We start from the raw sequence: 9,559 nt of genomic DNA, 5'->3' as shown, positions 1-9,559 counted from the left end.
GGAACCGCCCTGCTGGTCTGTTGTTTTGCTCGGCTGAGCCGTGGGGTGTGGGGTTAAAGGACCCTTGCCAAAGTGAAGAGTTTTATCTGGCTGCCTGACAGCTGTGAGAAATCCTGACTGACAGGAGGGCAGATTCTAAGCAGGGAGCTGGGAGGAAGGCACAATGTGAGGGAAGGAGCCCTAAAGCTGGAGACAGGTCCCCACGCGTCCGTTTTGAGAGGCACTATTGGTTTCAGATAGATTTCATTCTTGTATTGGAAGGGAGTGCGTCTTTCATAAGGGATGGAAAAATATCTACGGCTCTAGTGAAGGGCAGTTGCTCCAGGGCAGAGAATGGTCTACATAAAAATGACGACCCGATGCCAGGTGGAATCACATGGGGTTTATGCTAATAAGAGTAATTGAATTTAGAGCAATAGCTGTGCGCTGTGAATGGCTGTTGGAAGCCAGCGGCTCCTGGGGAAGAGACGTAAAGGGTTTCTAATATGCAAATGAAGCCGGGTATGAAACCCCCAGGATAAAAGAATCCCATGAATCTCATTCATCATTTTATTAACAGGTGGGTTCCTAGACCAGCTTGGAGATTTTATCAGTGTGCAAATTAATTAAGCTGTTAAAAGGTGATGCAGACGCACGTGCAAGGATCTTTGGCCTCCTCTGACAAGGAGCACGCTGCTCTGGGTCTAATTGTCAGAATAATTATTTTCTCCCCTGCAAATTAGTGGCAGCAAATTCAGCGCAGTGCATTGGTGTGCTTTTAATTATCTACGGGATCTGAAGATGGGGGCTATGTGGGATATGTTTTTATGAAATATCTAGGTTTGTATATATGTAAAAATACCTATTAATCCTTCCCAGCTGGATTCACTTATTTTAAGCAAATCGTGGTGGCCGGATAGAGATTTGGGGCTTGGGGCTCCAGCAAGGGATATTTACCTTCATGATATGCGGGTTTTGTCTTTATTTGTCTGAGCGATAGGAAAAAAAATTCAGCCTTCCTTAAACCGCACTTGCTGCCTGCAAGCCAGGTTTTTGCGGGCATTGTTGAAATAATCGGCATTAGCAAGCCATTTCAAGATAGAGGCGAAGGGCCAAAACAAAGCAAAGAGGAAAATTAATCTATTCTGTGAAAATGAAAACCATTTGGGCTGACTATGAAAGTGGTGTGTTCTAGTGAAAACAGTGCAGGTAGCAAAATCAGAATGTCCTTTATTTATTCAGTGCTTAATTCGATTATTTGGTAAATTGTTGGTGGCACCTAACGGGCTAAACTATGAGCGAGGTCCTGAGAATATGGAGCAAACTATTGTCACACAAACAGCTAGATAAGTACAATTGTATGAAGGGATAGGAAGCTAACGTGCAGAGTGCAATGAAAGGAGGTCTAAAACAGACCGGTGGAGGTGGTCAGAAGGGGGGTCTTTTAATGAGTGGGAATTAACTAGAGAAAGTGTTTGTGTGTGCGCGCTTGTGTGTGTCTGTGCTCATGTGTGTGCGTGTGTGTGTATGATGGTGGTGCTGGTCTTGATGGAGTGGCAATAGTGTATTGAGATCCTGAGGTGGAAAGGTGATTATTTACGTGTGTTAGTTTGCTAAGGCTGCCATAACCAAGTACCGTAGACTGAGTGGCTTAAACAGATATTTCTGGTCCTACTGTTCGAGGGGCTGAGAACCCGAGAGGAAGATGTCGGCAGAGTTGGGGGTCTTCTCAGGCCTCTCTCTTTGGCTTGCTGAACCTTCTTCATGTGTCTTCATATGGTCTTTCCTCTGGACATGTCTGTGTCCAAATTTCATCTTCTAGTAAGAATATCAATTACATTGGATTCGGGTCCACCTCATGACCTCATTTTATCTTAACAACCTTTTGAGAGATCTTATCTCCAGAAACAGTTGCATTCTGAGGTACTTGGGGTTAGGATTTCAACATATGAATTCTGGGGTGGGCACAATTCCACCCATAACACCCATAACATGAAGAAATTGAATACAAATTTCCAAGATTCTAAATTGTATACTAATAGCAAACATAATTCGAGAGAGAGGTTATGGAGTTTAATCCTATAAAAAGTGAATCCTACCCACTATTAATTTTTATGAATGGGTTGCAAACCCCAACTATGTGAGAGAAACACTGGAGAGAGAAGTAGCCTGAGGTAGTTCTCATCTTACTCAGGAAAATGCAACCTTTGATAATTAGATTAATAAAGTGAAAATCCTCTATAAAACTTAAAGGAATAGAGGTGATGGTTGGACAATGTTTCAAATGCACTAAATGCCACTGCATTGTTCACTTTAAAATGGTTAATTTTATGTTTTGTGAATTCACCTCAATAGGAAAACAAAACCCAGGAAAAGTAAAAGTTAAAGGCAGCCTCTGGTAGAATTTTTAAAATGATGAATACAAAGTTTACAACTCTAGAGGAGATTAAAAAATATAGCCCATAAAAGCAAATGAGAGGAAAGAGATACAGCATGAAAACCTTACAGCCCAAACGCACAAAGTGATATAATAGACAAGAGATGACGGTGAGTCAAGGCAATGAATAGAAATGATTTAAGCTCTTTTACGAAAGCTTTTAAATTGTGTTTAAAAATCAGCGAGTTATATTCTAACAAGGAATACACCCAAAATTATATGTGGTGAGATTGAAAATAAAGTAAATAAAATAAGACTAGATAAGCAACATAGATTCAAGGAAAGCTGGGAGAACATGTTAATTTCAAAATAAAAAAGTGATCTTCAAGGCAAAAAGAATTAAGTGGAAAACAAGGAGTCATTTTATATCGATAAGTTGTATATTCTAGAATATACGTGCTTTTTGAGTGTGTGCGATGTCCCGGTTACAATACCTGGCATTTGTCAGGAATTATTTCTGGGAAGTGCTTTGAGGTATGTGTTGTTATCACCTCGATTTCGGAGGAAGGGTAGCTGAGGGTTAGAGAATCTCACAACTGATCAGGGACAGACGAAGAATTGAACCCAGAGCCTGAGGCTTCACCACCACACCCCCGTCACGCACTCAACAGCCAAACGAAATACGTGTCAATCGAACATTGTTTAAAGTACAAGAATGGGCCAGCCCGGTGGCACAGCAGTTAAGTGTGCAGGTTCTGCTTCGGTGGCCCGGGGTTTGCTGGTTCAGATCCTGGGTGCGGACATGGCACTGCTTGTCAAGCCATGCTGTGGTAGGCGTCCCACATATAAAGTAGAGGAAGATTGTCATGGGTGTTAGCTCAGGGCTAGTCTTCCTCGGCAAAAAGAGGAAGATTGGTGGCAGTTAGCTCAGGGCTAATCTTCCTCAAAAAAAAAAAAAAAAAAAAAAAACGAAAAAAATAACAAGGAGAAAATGGTAAAGTTGTGTAATGTTTTTAACAATCTTTATCAACCTTTGTCAGAAGTGATTAAAAGACATAGTGCCACAAAGAAAATATCAACAGATTCCAAATTTATTGTAGAAACTGTACAACCCATGTTCTCTAACTCCGATGCTTTAAAATTGAAACGAAAAATAAAAATTAAACAAAAATATCTATCTAATCACTTAAGAAATAAAACAATATAATCCCCAAACCTCTCTAAAACTCAAACCCGTTTTCTTAATAGTTTATTTAGAAAATAATAAAAAGAAAATACTTATATTAACAACATGAAATGTAGTTTAAGTTATACTCAGAGGCAAGTGATAACAACGAATGATTCACTTTTTTAAGGAAAGAATAAAAATAAGTGGATGACATACTTATCTCAAGAAAACAGGTAAGGGAGCAAGAAGAGTGCAAGTCAAACATGGAAAAGAAATTATAATTGAACCAGAAATTCTGATTTAGAAAAGAGAGAACCCTCTAGTGTAACTGACTAGTAAATCTAAGAGCTGCTTTTCTCATTGAATTTCTGGAAAACTTAAGAAAAAAATAGAAATTTAGAAAAATAAGCAGCTATAAACATAGATTTGGAGTAGATTTTAAAATTATGGGAATAAATACTATGGAAAAAATGGAAAATTGCAATGAAAAGATGTTTTCCTGGGCAAATTCAAAATTGATTTAAGAATAAAAACGTGAAACAAGTCAATGTACATGGAAGAAATATAAAAATATTAAAGAATTTATTCTAAAATTTATCCCAGGGCCAGACAAATTTCTGTTGAGTTATTATAAACTTTTGATGAAGAGCTCATTTCTATGCTGAAAAAATTTTGTAAAGCTGGCTTAATTCTGATCTTAAAATTTCTCATTGATAGCACAAATAGGAAAATTATAAATGCACATGCTGCATGATATGGATGCAAAATTTAAAATCGTGAAGGCTAAATTCAAAACTGGGATTCATATAAAGAATTTAAGGACAGTTTTACATGAGGAAATTTTTCTGATTGGTCATGCCATGAGAGCCCCAAACAACTTGATAATATCAACTGATGCTAAAATATAATTGATAGGGCCGGCCTGATGGCATAGTGATTAAATTTGCACTTTCTGCTTCCATGGCCTGGGGTTCACGTGTCTGGATCCCAGGCATGGACCTAGCACGGCTCGTCAAGCCACACTGTGGTGGCATCCCACATAAAACAGAGGAAGATTGGCACAGTTGTTAGCTCAGGGCCAATCTTCCTCACACACACAAAATAAAATATAATTGATAAAACTCAACACATGCACACTTATGATTTTAAAAGCTGATTCCCATAAAATATAAATTATGTTTGTATAAGTAAAATATACTAAAATTAATAACTTTGCCATATATAAGCAGCAAAACAATAGTTGGAAGATATGATGGGGGAAAAAGATTATATTAAACTAGCAACAAAAATCACGTCATGCCTAGTAGTAATGCTACCAAGAAGTGTGTGGAAACTTTATGATAACCCCCAAATTTTATTAAGGGATATTAAAGAAGATTCAAGTGATGGGGAGATCCATCATTCTGTATGACTTCATGATGTAAAAATGTTAATTTGTCGTAAGTTAAACAGACAGGCTTCATAAATCTCGGTCAAAATTTCCAAGGTAGTTTTTGGGGAAGAATTTGACCAAAGAAGTTTAACGTACATGGGCTGTGGGGGAGACAGAAATAAAAGAAGAATGATGACCAGATATATAAAATGTATAAAGCTGCAATCATCAAACCAGTAGACCTGTTAGTGACAGACTGAGTGGTTAGTCCTCAGACGTGGGTCTACGTGAGAGCTTAGGGTATAAACAAGGGCACACCGTACAGTGGGGAATGATGGAAGCTTACCAAATGGTGTTGGTTCTGTGGGGGAAAATCAAGTCAGAGCCACTCCTTACTTCAAACACTAAAATAAATTCCAGGCGGCGTCAAGATTTCAACGCAAAAATATTCCTTTGCACTAGTAATCAGGCAATGCAGACGAAAATGAAATGTCACTTTCTTTTTCTGTTATATTGGCAAAGTTTAAAAAACAACACGCTTGATTTTGGGAGAGTTTGGTGAGAAGCCCTTCACAGACTTCTGAATTTAAAAGAATTCAGCTCTTCTGAACAGCAATGTTTATTAAAGACCTCTAAAAAGTCCAAACTCTTTGACCTAGAGATTCCACGTCTTGGCATCTGTCCCAGGGGAAGATGAGACAGAGAGGGAGAGAATGATGGAGATGAAGATTTACCTACTATAAGTATTTGAGTCATGTTTATAATAAGGTAAGTCCAATAATTGGGAATTTGTTAAATACCATATAGTCCCTATGATAAAACATTATACAGTAAACAAATAAAAATTTTGAAGACTATTTAATGACATAGTAAGATACTTATGATATAATGTTAAACAAAAAGGATGATACACACTATATGTCCATATATATGTGTATGTATGAGTATACATTTATAAAACAGACTCAATTTTATTCAAACCATATAAAAGTATAAAAAATTTCAAAGAAATACAGGAAAATGTTAGCAGTGGCTTTTTGTGTGTGAGATTATAGAGAATTTTATTATGTTTATATTTTTTATTTTTCAAATTTTCTAAATGGAAAATGCAGTAATGAATGGAATGAATAGAAAAAGAATTATTAAGAAAAACCATCCAAAAAAATCCACACCATCTAATGAAAAAAAAAAAAAGTTCAAGGTGGGGCTGGCCCTGTGGCCTAGTGGTTAAGTTTGGTGTGCTCTACTTTGGTGGCCTGGGTTTGGATCCCGGGCAGGGACCTGCACCACTTGTTGGCAGCCATGCTATGGTGGCAACCCCCATACAAAATAAAGGAAGATTGGCACAGATGTTAGCTCAGGGAGAATCTTCCTCAGCGAAGAAAAAAAAAAAGAAAAAAGAAAAAAAGTGGTGTAAGTTATTTCTCCTTCTTTCACTTTCTTTTTTACTTCATTTTTCTACCTTTAACTTAAAAAAAAAAATTGGGTTCCTGAGCTTTTAAAGACAAGATCTGGAGCTAAAACCCCCACTATGTTTTTCCTTGGCAAGAATTCAAAATCTCCCCACTATGTGGATGTCCACCCTGTTTGGCCACTTCTTCTGAAAGGGGACCCACTTCTCCCCACTCTGTTATTCTACAGCTCTACTGGTGGAAAGTTCTTTCTCACGTGAGCTGACTACTCCCTGCTATCTCCATACATCAGTCCTGGCCTATGGGAACCCACAGAACAAACCTAATCCTTCTCCTTTTTCCTATTACAACCTTTGTGTTATAGAAAGTACAGATAAATGCAAGGAAGAAAATAAAAACCCCTTGGAATTCAGCCGTCTAAATATTACTCATGTTAGCATCTCTCAGTGTGCACTCTTTAATGCCCATTCTCTGTGCAGTTCCACACACACTTTTCAAAAAACAAAATAAAGTAATGCTGAGCATGTTTCTTTTTAAATTGTATTTCACTTGACAATATATAGACTTCTCCCACTAACCTTCAGTTCTCTCAGTGAAAACCTGAAGTTCTACACAAAAATGCTAATGAGGAGTATATTTCTCATTATTTATTTATTTTTGAGGAAGATTGGCCCTGAGCTAACATCTGTGCCCATCTTCCTCTGCTTTATATGTGGGACGCCTATCACAGCATGGCTTGCCAAGCGGTGCCGTGTCCGCATCCGGGATCTGAACCGGAGAACCCCGGGCCGCCGAGAAGTGGAACTTGCAAACTTAACCGCTGTGCCACTGGGCCGGTCCCTCTTATTATTTTAAGTGTGAAACGTTATAACGGGTTACAGATCAACTCCAAACTCCAAACTTACGTCATAGAGCTGTTGGGAAGATTGATACTAACTGTAAAGTGCTAAGCTCGGGGAGTTGTACTGGAGAAAGCTCAGCACTCGTTGGCTGGTATGGTTTCTCCTTGCTGCATAGACTTCTAATGGAGAATGAGGCAAAATGCTTGCTCTAACCATCTATGGGGAGAGTCATGGCTTCTTGGAGACCATGTCAATTGTCTCTGTCACTAAGGGTCTGTGTATGGGGGAGGCCTTAGATGGTCCCTCCTCTGGTGACACGTCTTCCTGTGGCCTCAGTCTTGGACCCTAGGCTGCCTCTCAGACATTCACAGGTAAGTTTCCTCTCAAAGGATCACAACTTCTGGGCCCAGGGCAGGTAAGTCTAGGAGAAATTATATTTACCCAGTGTCTTGGTATTACTCTCTGTTACTGATACCTACTGAATAAGGAGTGCTGCTGATAAGGGATGAGTTACAGGAGGTGAACGTTGCTGCTTGTCTATTTCTGCAGTCTTGTGGGTTTCGAAATTCTGCTTGTAAAGTCCTGCTGTGACGTTCAGTCGGAAAGTCAAGAAGAGCAAGAACCAGGCCTAGTTGGCTGGCAGGGAAGCCAGGTTCCCATGGGTTTTTATAACACGGGCTGATAAACAATGCTGGCAGGCACCTGGGCCTCCTGGTGAAACACGCTTATTGTGTAAGCCTGTGTGGGTGGTGGTGTGCTGTGAGAAGCAGCAGCTGCGGTGTGCACGCATGGTGTGCTCTTCCTTGCCAGATGTGAGTCATTGCCTGGAACCATCCGAAGCTACCCAGGGGTGCAAAAGGCACAGACCATGGCACATGCCCACCTAAGTCATTGCCACCAGCTGAGACCCTACGAATGTAAAGAAGGGAGAGTCTGTGGGAGGGCACAGCTGGTGTTCCATCAGGAAGTCACTTGTTGGTTTAAGCATCAAAGGACACGTCACTTTCCTAGGAACACACGTGGTCAATGCTTTGGGTGGAATCTAACGTGATCTTTAAGATGAAGTTGCAAACTCATGCCAAGATTTCAAAGCAAAGAATCATCTCTGTAGCTCTGGTTGGCCCCTCTGCATTCTGTGTGTTGTGTCTACCTTGCTTCAGAGACTCGGCTTAAAGAGAGATGACTCTGCATCTGGTGGCTGGATAGGACCCTGTGCTGCCATAAGTGAGTCTGTTGGTCTCTGGACAGCCCTGTTCTCAGTGTTCCAGCCAAATTTGCAGAGAGGCCTCTCTTGGTAGTGATTTCTAACATCTCAGGGCCTATCAGAACAATACTGAAGCTGAGGGCCACCAAGAGCTTGCTAGGTGCTAGTGAACATTTACGTGAATGACAGACAGTGTGGTGGCGACACAGAATTCAGTCTCAGGCTGCCTGGGTTCAAATCCTGTTTACCATTGGGGGATGGTGGGCATGTCATGCCTCTGTTTCCTTTTCTGTGCAACGTGGGTGTGTGTGTGTGCGTGTGTAATAGGAGTAACTACCTCACAGAGTTGTCATGAGGCTTAACTGAGATAAACATGGAGCATGCTCAGAATACTGACCACGGTGCTGTAAACACTAAATGTCCTAGTGCCTCATTCTAGCAACAATATGTGGGGACACCAGTGCCGTGACTCTCATGCAGTGGGTGAAGCTGAGTTGTGGGGTGCTTATTCCCTGATATAGTCAGGTTTCTTCCAGGGGCTTGAATCAAAATTTAAACCCAAGCGATCGAATGCTGCGTGAACTTTAAGCCCCAGTGCTCTCTGGCTTGACTGAATTGAACTGATTTAAATTTTGTCACTCTTTCCATTATGATTGATGTTGAAACTCAGTGTTTCTTACTACAAATTAAGACCTCTGTTGCTTATCTCGCCCCTTGTGGATTAAAAAAAGGAAGTCTCTTTAGGATGGCTATTTTTCCATCCTGTATTTTATTCTCTTGGAGAATTTAGTAAAGTTTGACCTCAATATTTCCTGCTTCTGGTACAGAGGGTTTTAATTCTCTGCCTCCAGTCTTGGAAGTGGTACCTTTCTCCACTCCTGGTTACCTTGCCTGCCTCCCCATCGTTCATTACTTTCAGAGGAGAAATATCTCCCAGGAGCCAATCTACTTGCTTGGTACCTAGGGTACCCATCCCCATGGAAATGCAACAAAGAGGGATTCCCCAGCAAGGTAGAGACGGTTTGGCTTGCTGCCTGATTTTCGTCTGGTTCAATCTGATTTCCTCAGCCTTGGGGAAGGGGGCTGGTCCTTGTTCATTTCATTGTGGTTTTGGTTTTCCCTCCAATCGCAAGACCCTTGGTTGTGTTTCCATGTACCTGAGCTCTCTGTGTGAACCCCAACTCGCCACACTGCTGCGCTGATGG

The 9,559-nt window shown here is 40.5% G+C and overlaps 1 long non-coding RNA gene across 7 annotated transcripts in view; it reads left to right on the top strand.

The window, feature by feature from the left end:
• Positions 1–434: 434 nt before the first annotated feature.
• Positions 435–9,559, top strand: part of LOC124236012 (uncharacterized) — a 52,633-nt gene continuing 43,508 nt past the window's right edge. For all 7 annotated transcript variants that reach the window (XR_006887625.1, XR_006887623.1, XR_006887621.1 and 4 more), the window contains exons 1-2: positions 435–559; positions 5,556–5,664. This is a non-coding gene — a long non-coding RNA (uncharacterized LOC124236012). The remainder of the gene's footprint in view (positions 560–5,555; positions 5,665–9,559) is intronic.

The sequence above is a fragment of the Equus quagga genome, chromosome 2 (genome assembly GCF_021613505.1).
Source record: "Equus quagga isolate Etosha38 chromosome 2, UCLA_HA_Equagga_1.0, whole genome shotgun sequence".
NCBI lineage: Eukaryota > Metazoa > Chordata > Mammalia > Perissodactyla > Equidae > Equus > Equus quagga.
The sequence above is the reverse complement of the archived record's forward strand: the minus strand, read 5'-3'. Positions and strand labels throughout refer to the sequence as shown.